The 12,838-nt window shown below is 41.1% G+C and overlaps 1 protein-coding gene across 2 annotated transcripts in view; it reads left to right on the top strand.

Annotated features, from left to right (window-relative positions):
- Positions 1–12,838, top strand: part of MIA2 (MIA SH3 domain ER export factor 2) — a 247,692-nt gene that overhangs the window by 120,917 nt on the left and 113,937 nt on the right. The gene's annotated exons all lie outside the window — the stretch shown is intronic.

The raw sequence follows: 12,838 nt of genomic DNA on the forward strand, positions 1-12,838 counted from the left end.
TTGTGGGCATTTAGTGCTATAAATTTCTCTCTACAAACTGCTTTGAATGTGTCCCAGACATTCTGGTATGTTCTGTCTTTGTTCTCGTTGGTTTCAAAGAACATCTTTATTTCTGTCTTTATTTCGTTATGTACCCAGTAGTCATTCAGGAGCAGGTTGTTCAGTTTCCATGTAGCTGAGTGGTTTTGAGTGAGTTTCTTAATCCTGAGTTCTAGTTTGATTGCACTGTGGTCTGAGAGACAGCTTGTTATCATTTCTATTCGTTTACATTTGCTGAGGAGTGCTTTACTTCCAACTATGTGGTCGATTTTGGAATAAGTGTGGTGTGGTGCTGAGAAGAATGTATATTCTGTTGATTTGGGGTGGAGAGTTCTGTAGATATCTATAAGGTCCACTTGGTGCAGAGCTGAGTTCAGTTCCTGGATATCCTTGTTAACTTTCTGTCTTGTTGATCTGTCTAATGTTGATAGTGGGGTGCTAAAGTCTCCCATTATTAATGTGTGGGAGTGTAAGTCCCTTTGTAGGTCTCTAAGGACTTGCTTTATGAATCTGGGTGCTCCTGTATTGGGTACATAAAGATTTAGGATAGTTAGCTCTTCTTGTTGAATTGATCCCTTTACCATTATGTAATGGCCTTCTTTGTCTCTTTTGATCTTTGTTGGTTTAAAGTCTGTTTTATCAGAGACTAGGATTGCAACCCCTGCCTTTTTTTGTTTTCCATTTGCTTGGTAGATCTTCCTCCATCCCTTTAGTTTGAGCCTATGTGTGTGTCTGCACATGAGATGGGTTTCCTGAATACAGCACACTGATGGGTCTTGACTCTTCATTCAGTTTGCCAGTCTGTGTCTTTTAATTGGAGCATTTAGCCCATTTACATTTAAGGTTAATATTGTTATGTGTGAATTTGATCCTGTCATTATGATGTTAGCTGGTTATTTTGCTTGTTAGTTGATGTAGTTTCTTCCTAGCATTGATGGTCTTCACAATTGGGCATGTTTTTGCAGTGGCTGTTACTGGTTGTGCCTTTCCATGTTTAGTGCTTCCTTCAGGAGCTCCTGTAGGGCAGGCCTGGTGGTGACAAAATCTCTCAGCATTTGCTTGTCTGTAAAGTATTTTATTTCTCCTTCACTTATGAAGCTTAGTTTGGCTGTATATGAAATTCTGGGTTGAAAATTCTTTTTTTTAAGGATGTTGAATATTGGCCCCCACTCTTCTGGCTTGTAAAATTTCTGCCGAGAGATCCGCTGTTAGTCTGATGGGCTTCCCTTTGTGGGTAACCCGACTCTTCTCTCTGGCTACCCTTAACATTTTTTCCTTCATTTCAACTTTGTTGAATCTGACAATTATGTGTCTTGGAGTTGCTCTTCTCAAGGAGTATCTTTGTGGCGTTCTCTGTATTTCCTGAATTTGAGTGTTGGCTTGCCTTGCTAGATTGGGGAAGTTCTCCTCTATGATATCCTGCAGAATGTTTTCCAACTTGGTTCCATTCTCCCCGTCATTTTCAGGTACACCAATCAGACATAGATTTGGTCTTTTCACATAATCCCATATTTCTTGGAGGCTTTGTTCGTTTCTTTTTATTCTTTTTTCCCTAAGCTTCTCTTCTCACTTCATTTCATTCATTTGATCTTCCATCACTGATACCCTTTCTTCCAGTTGATCAAATTGGCTACTGAAGCTTGTGCATTCGTCACGTAGTTCTCGTGCCATGGTTTTCAGCTCCATCAGGTCCTTTAAGGACTTCTCTGCATTGGTTTTTCTAGTTCGCCATTCGTCTAATCTTTTTTTCAAGGTTTTTAACTTCTTTGCGATGGGTTTGAACTTCCTCCTTTAGCTCGCAGAAGTTTGATCGTCTGAAGCCTTCTTTCAACTCGTTAAAGTCATTCTCCGTGCAGCTTTGTTCCATTGCTGGTGAGGAGCTGTGTTCCTTTGGAGGAGGAGAGGCTCTCTGATTTTTAGAATTTTCAGTTTTTCTGGTCTGTTTTTTCCCCATCTTTGTGGTTTTATCTACCTTTGGTCTTTGATGATGGTGACGTACAGATGGGGTTTTGGTGTGTATGTCCTTTCTGTTTGTTAGTTTTCCTTCTAACAGTCAGGACCCTGAGCTGCAGGTCTGTTGGAATTTGCTGGAGGTCCACTCCAGACCCTGTTTGCCTGGGTATCAGCAGCGGAGGTTGCAGAACAGTGGATATTGGTGAACAGCAAATGTTGCTGCCTGATTGTTCCTCTGGAAGTTTTGTCTCAGAGGAGTACTTGGCCGTGTGAGGTGTCAGTCTGCCTGCTCGGGGGTCAGGGACCCACTTGAGGAGGCAGTCTGTCCGTTCTCAGATCTCAAGCTGCACGCTGGGAGAACCACTCCTCTCTTCAAAGCTGTCAGACAGGGACATTTAAGTCTGCAGAGGTTTCTGCTGCCTTTTGTTTGGCTGTGCCCTGCCCCCAGAGGTGGAGTCTACAGAGGCAGGCAGGCCTCCTTGAGCTGCGGTGGGCTCCACCCAGTTCGAGCTTCCAGGCAGGTTTATTTACCTGCTCAAGCCTCAGCACTGGCAGGCGCCCCTCCCCCAGCCTGGCTGATGCCTTGCAGTTTGATCACAGACTGCTGTGCTAGCAATGAGTGAGGCTCCGTGGGCGTCGGACCCTCTGAGCCAGGCGTGGGATATAATCTCCGGGTGTGCCGTTTGATAAGATCGTTGGAAAAGCGCAGTATTAGGGTGGGAGTGGCTCGATTTTCCAGGTGCTGTCTGTCACCCCTTTCCTTGTCTAGGAAAGGGAATTCCCTGACCCCTTGCGCTTCCCAGGTGAGGCAATGCCTCACCCTTCTTTGGCTCATACTCCGTGTGCTGTACCCACTGTCCTGCACCCACTGTCTGACAGTCCCCAGTGAGATGAACCCGGTACCTCATTTGGAAATGCAGAAATCACCCATCTTCTGTGTTGCTCACGCTGGGAGCTCTAGACTGGAGCTGTTCCTATTCGGCCATCTTGCCCCCGCCCCCTATACCACATTTTCTTAATTCTTGTGTCCATTGATAGATGTTTAGGATGATGACGTATCTTTGCTATTGTCAATAGGGCTGTGATAAACACACAAGTGCAGGCCTTCCTTTGATATGCTTATTTCTTTTCCTTTTTATAAAGACCCAGTTGGTGGCATTGCTGGATCATATAGTAGTTCTATTTTTAGTTTTCTGAGAAATCTCCATACTCTTTGCCATAGTAGTTATACTAATTTACATTCCTACCAACAGTGTATAAGAGTTCCTTTTTCTCCGGATCCTCTGCAGCATGTTTTTTTTTTTTTTTTTTTTTTTTTTGTCTTATTAATAGCCATTCTGGCCAGGCACAGTGGCTCATGCCTGTAATCCCAGCACTTTGGAAGGCTGAGGATGAGCTCAGGAGTTGGAGATCAGCATGACCAACATGATGAAACCCTGTCTCTACTAAAAATACAAAAATTATCTGGGCATGGTGGCACGTGCCTGTAGTCCTAGCTACTCGGGAGGCTGAGGGATGAGAATCACTTGAACCTGGGAGGCAGAGGTTGCAGTGAGCCAAGATTTTGCCACTGAACTCCAGCCTGGGCAATAGAGCCTTCTCCAAAAGAAAGCCATTCTAACTGTGGTAAGATGATATCTCACTGTGGCTTTGATTTCCATTTCTTTGATGATTAGTGAGGTTGGACATTGTTTCATATACCTATTGGCCATTTGTATGTCTTTGAGAATATGAATTCATGTCCTTTGCCCATGTTTTAATGTTTTTTTTTTTTTTTTGATTTGGTTTTGTTTTTGTTGTTGTCTTTTTTTTTTTAACCATTGAGTGCCTTGTGTATTCTTGTGTATTCTTTATATTAGTCCTTTGTTGAATGAATAGTTTGCATATATTTTCTCCCATTCAACCACTTGTCTCTTAATTGTTGATTGTTTCCTTCTGCTCTTCTGCTGTGCAGAAGCCTGTTAGTTTAATATAGTCCCATCTGTCCATTTTTGTTTTTGTTACCTGTGCTTTTGAAGTCTTAACCAGAAAATCTTTGCCTAGACCAATGCCCTATAGTGTTCCCCTTATATTTTCTTCTAGTAGTTTTATAGTTTTGGGCCTTATGTTTAGGTGTTTAATCCATCTTGAGTTTAATCCATATGGTGAGAGATAAGGGTCTGGTTTCATTCTTCTGCATATGGATATCCAGTTTTCCCAACTCGATTTATTGAGAGTGTTCTTTCCTCCAATGTATGTTCTTGGAAACCTTGAAAATCAGTTGGCTGTAAATACATGGATTTATTTCTGGGTTCTCTACTCTGTTTTATTGGTCTGTGTGTCTATTTTTATACCAATACTATGCTGTTTTGGTTACTATAGCCTTGTAATATATTTTGAAGTGGGATAATGTGATGCCCCCACCTTGATTCTTCTTGCTCAGGATTGCTTTGGCTAGTTCTGGCTCTTCTTTGGTTTCATATGAATTTTAGGATTGTTTTTCTATTTCTATGAAAAATTATGTTGGCATTTTGTTAGCAATTGCATTGAATTTATAGATTGCTTTAGGTAATATGGACATTTTAACAATATTATTCCAATCCCATGATGGTGGGATGGTATCTTTCTGTTTATAGCCTCTTTAACTTCTTTTATCGGTGTTTTGTAGTTTTCCCTGTGAAGGCCTTTCACCTCCTTGTTTAAATTTATTCTTTGGTGTTTTACTTTTTCTCTTTGTGGCTATTGCTCTGACTAGGACTTTTAGGACTATGTGTGGTTTGTTTGTTTGTTTGTTTGTTTTCCTGAGACAGAGTTTTGCTCTTGTTGCCCAAGCTGGAGTACAATGACACCATCTCGGCTCACTGCAACCTCCGCCTCCTGGGTTCAAGCAATTCTCCTGCCGCAGCCTTGCGAGTATCTGGGATTACAGATGTGCACCACCATGCCTGGCTAATTTTGTGTATTTTTAGTAGAAATGGGGTTTCACCATGTTAGTCAGGCTGATCTTGAACTCCTGACCTCAGGTGATCCACCTGCCTTGGCCTTCTAAATTGCTGGGATTACAGGCTTGAGCCACCGCGCCTGGCCTTTTAGTACTATATTTGATAGGAGTCATAAAAGTGTCTTGTTCCAGTTCTTAGAGGAAAGGTTTACAATTTCATTTTGGTATGATGTTAGCTGTGGGTCTGTCAGAAATAGCCTTTATGATGTTGAAGAATGTTCCTTCTATATTTAGTGTTTTGAGTGTTTTTATTGTGAAGGGATGTTTAATTTTATCTTCATCTATTGAGATGATCTGTTTTTTGTCCTTCATTCTGTTCATATGATGTATCACATTTATTGATTTGCATATGTTGAACCATCCTTTTATCTGTGGGATAAAACCCACTTGAATGTAGTTTATTACTTTTTGATTCAGTTTGCTAGTATTAATATTTGTTGAGGAGTTTTATGTCCATGTTCATCAGAGATATTGGCCTATAGTTTTCTTTTTTTGTTGTGTTTTTGTCTGGTTTTGGTATCAGAATAATGCTGACCTTAAAGAATGAGTTAGGGAGAATTTCCTCCTCTTCATTTTTTTGGGGAATAGTTTGAGGAGAATTGGTGTTAATTCTTTGTAAGTTTGCTAGAATTTGGCAGTAAAGCTGTCTCATTCTGGGCTTCTCTCTGTTTGGAGGCTTTTTATTACTGATTTAATTTTGGTACTTGTTATTGGTCTGTTCAGGTTTTTGCTTTCTTTCTCATTCAACCTTGGTAGATTGTATTTGTCTAGGAATTTATCCATTTCCTCTAGGTTTTTTCAGTTTGTTAGCATATTGTTTATAATAGCCTCTGAGGATCTTTTATATTTCTGTGCTATCAGTTGTAATTTCTCCTTTTTCATTTCTGATTTTCTTTATTTGGGTCTTCTTTTTTTTCTTGGTTAGTCTAGCTAGTAGTTTATCAATTTTGTTTATCTTTTCAAATACCCAACTTTTTGTTTCACTAATCTTTGTGTTGTTTTTCTAGTCTCTATTTTGTTTAGTTCTGCTCTGATCTTTATTATTTATTTCCTTCTAATTTTGGGTTTGGTTTGTTCTTGCTTTTCTGTTTCTTTGAGGTGCATTGTTAGATTACTTGAAATTTTTCTACTACTTTTATATAGATGTCTGTTGCTATAAAATTCCCTCCCAGCACTGCTTTTGTTGTATTACATGGGGTTTGGTGTGTTGTGTTTGTGTTTTCACTTGTTTCAAGAAACTTCTTTATTTGGTCTGTCATTTAGGAACATGTCATTTAATTTCCATGTATTTATATAGTTTCCAGAGTTCCTTTTTAAAGTTTCCATGTAATTGTATAGTTTCCAAAGTATTATTGATTTCTAGTTTTATTCCATTGTGTTCTGATGAGATATTTGGTATAGTTTCAGGTATTTTAAATTTGTGGCCTGACATATGGTGTAAGCTGGAGAATATTCTATGCCAGTGAGAAGAATGTATATTCTATAGCTGTTGGATAAGATTTTCTGTAAATATCTGTTAGGTCTATTTGGTCTAAAGTACAGTTTAAGTCTAATGTTTCTGGCCAGGTGCTGTGGCTCACACCTGTAATCCCAGCACTTCGGGAGGCCAAGGTGGGAGGTTTTCTCAAGACCAGAAGTTCGAGACCAGCCTGGCCAACATGGCAAAATCCTGTCTCTACAAAAAACACAAAAATTAGCTGGGCGTGGTGGAATGTGCCTGTAGTCCCAGCTACTCGGAGGCTGAGGCATGAGAATCACTTGAGCCTGGGAGGTGGCGGTTGCAGTGAGCTGAGATTGCGCCTGTGTTCTCCAGCCTGGGTGATACAGTGAGACCCTGTCTCAAATAAAAAAAAAAAATCTGATGTTTCTTTGTTAATTTTCTGTCTGAATGATGTGTCTGTTGCTGGGAGAGCAATGTTTTGTTTAAGTCCGTACTATTACTGCATTGGAGTCTGTCTCTCCCTTTGGATCTAATAATATTTGCTTCAGATATTTCTTCTAGGTGCTTCATTGTTGGGTACATATGTATTTAGAATTGTTATACTCTCTTGCTGAATTGATTTCTTTATTGTTTTGTAATGTTCTTCTTTGCCTCTGTGTACTGTTTGACTTAAAGTCTGTTTTACCTCATGTAAGTACTCTTGCTCGCTTTTGGTTTCTCTTCACATGGAGTATCTTTTTCCAGCTTAAAAAGCTGAAGAGTAAAGCTTTCAGTCTATGTGTCTTTACAGGTGATGTGATTTTCTTGTAGGCAGCATATAGTTGGGTTCTGGTTTTTAATTCATTCAGCCAGTCTACACCTTTTAAGTGGAAAGTTTAATCTCTGTATGTTCTACGTCATTGTTCATATGTGGTGAACTTATCTTTGGCATTTAAAAAATTGTTTTCTGGGGCCGGGCGCAGTGGCTCATGGCTGTAATCCCAGCACTTTGGGAGTCTGAGGAGGGTGGATCATGAGGTCAAGAGATCGAGACCATCCTGGCCAACATGGTGAAACCCCGTCTCTACTAAAAATACAAAAATTAGCTGAGTGTGGTGGCGTGCGCCTGTAGTCCCAGCTACTCAGGAGGCTGAGGCAGGAGAATCGCTTGAACCCAAGAAGCAGAAGTTGCAGTGAGCCAGCATCATCAACATCATCGTGCCACTGCACTCCAGCCTGGCGACAGAGCAAGACTCTTCAAAAAAAAAGTTGTTTTCTGGTTATTTTGTATATCTCATGTTTCTTTATTGTGGTTTGTTGGTTTTTTGTTTTTTTTTTTTTGTAGTGGTAACATTTGAATCCTTTTTGTTCCTTATTTGTATTTGCTTTACCAGTAAGTTTTATACTTTTGTATTTTCATGGTGATAGGTATTGTCCTTTCCCTTACATGTATAGGACTCCCTTAAGCATTTCTTATAGGTCTGTTCTAGTGGTGATGAATGTTCTCAGTTTTTGCTTATCTAGAAAAGACTTTATTTTCCCTTTAGTTACAAAGGAATACTTTGCTGGGTATAGTATTCTTGGCTGATAGTTTTTTTTTTTTTTTTTTAAGCACTGCAATATATTATCTCATTGTCTCCTGGGCTATAAAGTTTCTGCTGAGAAATCTGTGGTTATTTTGATGGGGATTCCCTTTTATGTAATAGATTTTTTTTTTCTTGGAATCCTCTCTTTGTTTTTGACTTTAAACTGTTTGACTATAATGTGCTGTGGAGAATACCTTTTTGGGTTTTATGCATTTGGGATCTCTGAATTTCCTGTATCTGGATGTTTAAGTCTCTTGTTATATGTGAGAACTTTTCAGCTATTATTTTATTACATAGATTTTCTTTTTCTTTTTTTTTTTAAATAATTGGGTTTTTTTTTGTTTGTTTGTTTTTTTGTGATGGAATCTCACTGTGTTGCACAGGCTGGAGTGCAGTGGCATGATCTTAGTTCACTGCAACTTCCACTTCCCAAGTTCAAGCAATCCTCCTACCTCAGCCCCCCAAGTAGCTGGGATTACAGGCATGTGCCACCAAGCCTGGCTAATTTTTGTATCTTTAGTAGAGACGGGGTTTCACCATGTTGGCCAGGCTGGTCTCGAACTTCTGACCTCAAGTGATCTGCCTGCCACAGCCTCTCAAAGTGATACAGGCATGAGCCACTGCACCCGGCCATTAAATAGGTTTTTGGTGCCTTTAGCCTTCTCTTCTTTTTTCTGGAATGTCCAGAATTCAAATATTTGGTTACACTATGGTGCTCTGTACGTCACATAGGCTTTGTTCATTCTTGTTATTTTTTCTTTTTTTTGCATGTGTGTGTTACTGAGTTATTTCAAAAGGCCTGTGTTTAGGTTCTGAAATTCTTTCCTCTGGTTATCTAGTCTATTGTTGAAGCTTTCAAATGTATTTGTAATTTCATGTATTGAATTCTTTTATTCTAGGATATCTGGGTTTTTAAAAATACCTATCTATCTATCTCTATCTGGCAATTTCTCATTTATATCCTGAATTGCTTTTCTGATTTCTTTGTATTGTTCATCTGTGTTCTCTTGCATCTCACTGAGCTTTAATAACATTATGTTGAATTATTTCTCTAGCATCTTATAAATTTCATTTTTATTGGAATATAATGCTGAGAATTATTTTATTTCTCTGGCTGTGTCACATTTTCTTTCTATGTTTTTTGTCTCCTTTACGTTGATATTTGTATGTCTGATGTAACAATCACTTCTTCTGATTTTTTGTATTGGCTTTTGTAGGGCCAGACTTTTTCCTAAAAGTGTGCCTGTGTTGTTGGTTGGGTAGGGTGCTTTAGCTTTGATTCTGGGTGCATGCAGTAGTGTAGTCTCTATGCAGTTTCTTAGACTTTAAGCAGCTTCAGTGGTGTTTGTGATTTCATCCGTCGCTTAGGCTGTAGTTGTTAGTGGAGACTGTGGTGAGGTTTTGCTGGATATAGGGATGCCAGGTGGGCCAGGCCATCCTCAGGGCCCAGTAGTGGGAACAGTGAGCTGAGTGTGCCTGTCCTTGAGCCTCTGGGTGTCCATACACGGGTACAGGTATTAACAGGTCCAAGTAGCCTATTCTTGGGCTTCTGGGTAACTTTCTTGGGTGTTGGTAGTTGCATTGGTGGGCCAGGCGGGTTGGTTGTTGTGCCCCTGGGCAGTGTGTGTATCATGAGCAATGTCTGTAGTGGTGGTAAGACAACTTTTGAGTTTCCAGGTGGCACACACTTGTTTTGGAAATGGCTGTGTTGGGCTGGGTGGGCCAGTTCCCAGGCCCTCAGGGCACGTGCCATTGAGTACCAGTTGTGATGTTAGTGGCAGGCTAAGTGAGCCCATCTTCAGGCCCCTAGGAGGAGTGCACAGATGCCAGCAGTGGTGGATGGGTTGGGCTGATCCCCACGCCCTTGGATGGTGTGTTTGGAAATAGCCTGTCCTCAGTCTGTCCTGTGGTATGCATGGGTGCAGTTTGTGGTGGACAGATCGGGGTGACCCTTAGGTTTCCTGGCAGAGCACTTGGATGGTGGCAGCTGCATTGTGGTGAGCGGAGAGAGCCCATCCTCAGGGCACACACTAGTGCACTGTTGTCCTTTTGCTGGTGGGGATGGGGTTGCTGTCAGTGCCCACAGCTGCAGGTAGGCAACTGTTAGGCTCTAGGGAGGACAAACTTCAACCTCTGGCATTGGTGGCAACAGCAGAAATAGACATTTCTCAGAGTGTGTGCAAGTGCATGGCAGCTGTGCTGCTGAGGGGCAGAGAGTTGCTGCCAGTGGCGCATGCTTGGGTCCCTGGTGGCAGCAGCAGTGTGGCACACTGGAAAGCCACCCAGTTGTGCTGTGGCCCTGCTGCTGATGGAGGCAGGGTTTTTATCAGTGGCAGTAGCTTTAGGCAGGCAGGTTTCAGGCCCTGGGGAACTTGCAGCACTTTGGCTCCCTTTGTCCTGGGGGCAGCCTCCCTTGTGTGCTACAGTGCCCTATCCTTGGGGTGCAGGATACTAAATGTGCTAGAGTGCTGGCAGCCCTGTCATTCCACTGAGTCCAATTGTTACTGTGTCACTGCAGTCATCCTGGTGAATGCAGGGGAATATCGGTGCATCTTCAGGGGTGTGGAGATGCAGGGGCTGTTGAGCCCTAGAGCAGAAGGCCTAGTCTGGTGGGGCTGGATTTTGAAATGGTGCTGTGCTGCACAGCTTGGATTTCAGGGGCTGTGTGGTACTCGGCATGAGCTCCCTCTCTAGAGCAATGCTAACGTGCTATGCTCTAGAGAGCATAAGGAGCATAGGCAGCTCCTTATGCTAGCTAGTCTGAGGGTTCTGTCCTGTGGCTAATGTTGCAGGAGTTTGCAGTGGCAATGTGGATGCCTGGGGATCCCTCACCCTTTTCCTACACTGAAGAGCCTCTTTGGGGACCCAGCTGAGCTGGCTGCTGGACTTCCTTCTCCTTCCATGCCTCAGGTATTTCCTGTCACTACTCTATTCAATTCCAGTGTTCTCTCTTAGGTGGTCTATTTAAAGTGTGATTATCTACGTGCTATTTTGGTTCTTTGTGGAGGAGGCAAATGTCAGATGCCTCTAGTCTGCTATCTTGAAGCCCCTTCTCTTCTCTGTTTGTATTATTTTTTATTGTTGTCTGTTTTTTTTCCAAATATTGTGATCTGTGGTTGATTGATTCTGTGGATTCAGAACTCACAGTTACAGAGGAACTACTGCATATTGCTTTCTAAGTATCAATTAATATCAATATATTATCTTTTAATGTTGTTGGTGAGAAGTCTGAAGGAAATTTCATTTTGTTCTCTTTGTTGGTAACCTGATTTTTTTCCTGTGGAAACTTGCTTTTTTTTCCCCCTTTATCTTTGGTGTTCTGGCAATCACAGTATAATGCATTTACATGTGAAACTCTTTTCAATTATTGTTTTGTTAAGGTTCTCTGAGAAACAGATTCCAAGATGGAATTAGACAATGAAGAGATTTATTGAGGAAGAACACCTGTGAAGGATTAAGGGGCGAGAGTGCAGAATTAGATTGGAGAGGACCTTCGGACAGTGATTCAGGTCTGTCATCAGTGAATGGAGAGAGAGAAGGAAGAAAGATTGGGTGTAAACAGTCTTAGTGCATCTCTGAGAAAGTCTCAGGCAGGGCAGTGGCAATTCCCAGGGTAAAAATTGCCTGTTAGAATAGTCCCTCATTAGGTAGGAATGGCCCTATTCTGGTTCCCCTGCTGTTTTCTGTCCTTGGCTTGGAGAATCTCCCAGGAGGAACCTGGTTTTTGTGTGAGTGCCGAAGGCTAAAGAACTGTACTCCTCATAGCAGGCTTTTTGCAGAGGAGAAACATGATTTGGTGTACCGTGGCTGCCACCTTGTGTTAAGGCACTTACTCTGAAGACTCGTGTTCCGAAATTCTGGGAATTTTTTTTTTTTTAATCTGTGGAAAATTCCTTTTCTACTTTTCTTATATTTTTAATCTCTACTTTTTTTCTTTTTCTTTTCTTTTTTTTTTTTTGGTAATTTTTGACCTATAGGTAATTTAATCTTTCAACTTTTGTTCTGAAAATTTTTTTCAATTATATATTCCAGTCATTCTCTTGAAATTTTTTTCAGTAAACATATGTTTAATCTTCAAGAACATTTTTATTATACTTATTTCTTTAGTTCATACTTTGTTTCACAGATGTTGTCCATTTTGTAAAGATTTATTATCTTCTTCAATCTCTCTATATTAGAGCTTTCTAAAAGTTGTCTTCTAAGTTATCTGTTTCCTCTGGAGTTAATAATTAAATTCCATTTGCTTCTCTTGGGTCTTCTGTCCTCACCATGCTTGCTAAGCCTGAAGTGTTATCCATGTTTCAGAAAGACGAACTAGTTAACTAGTACTGGCTCATATTTTTTCAAATGTAAGATGGACTGTTTTCCTGTTAGATGGCTTTCTCAAGTGAGAATTCAGACTGGGAGATCTGTTTTCTTGTGGGTAGGGCTTGGGGAGGGGAATCTGTGACTGACAGGGTTTGCCTTGGGTTGAGCAGATGGGGATCTGGTTGGCAGGGTGAAGGCCGTTCAGATGCTAGAAAGAGATCTAGTCGCACTAGAAGCCCTTGCTTGTTCCAGTTTAATTTCTTTAGGGAACATCTGTCCAGTGTTTTAGTTAGAGGCAAATCCAGGCTCACTGCCTTGTGCTTGGGATTATAGGACTAGAATGGTAGTACCAGCAATTAGGTATTCTATATACAGATCTTTAATCTCCCTCTTTTCACACTCATCCTTAATTCTGTGTATAGTATAGGGTACACATCTTCAGGTTCCATCAGGTAGACTGGCTTCCAGCCCCTGGTAACAGATTCTAGGCTGTGGCTTTCTCTAGTTATTTTATCTTCAACCTAATCCTCTCTGCTCCTCCTTTCCTCCAAA

Source organism: Pongo abelii, chromosome 15, assembly GCF_028885655.2.
Source record: "Pongo abelii isolate AG06213 chromosome 15, NHGRI_mPonAbe1-v2.0_pri, whole genome shotgun sequence".
NCBI classification, from domain to species: domain Eukaryota; kingdom Metazoa; phylum Chordata; class Mammalia; order Primates; family Hominidae; genus Pongo; species Pongo abelii.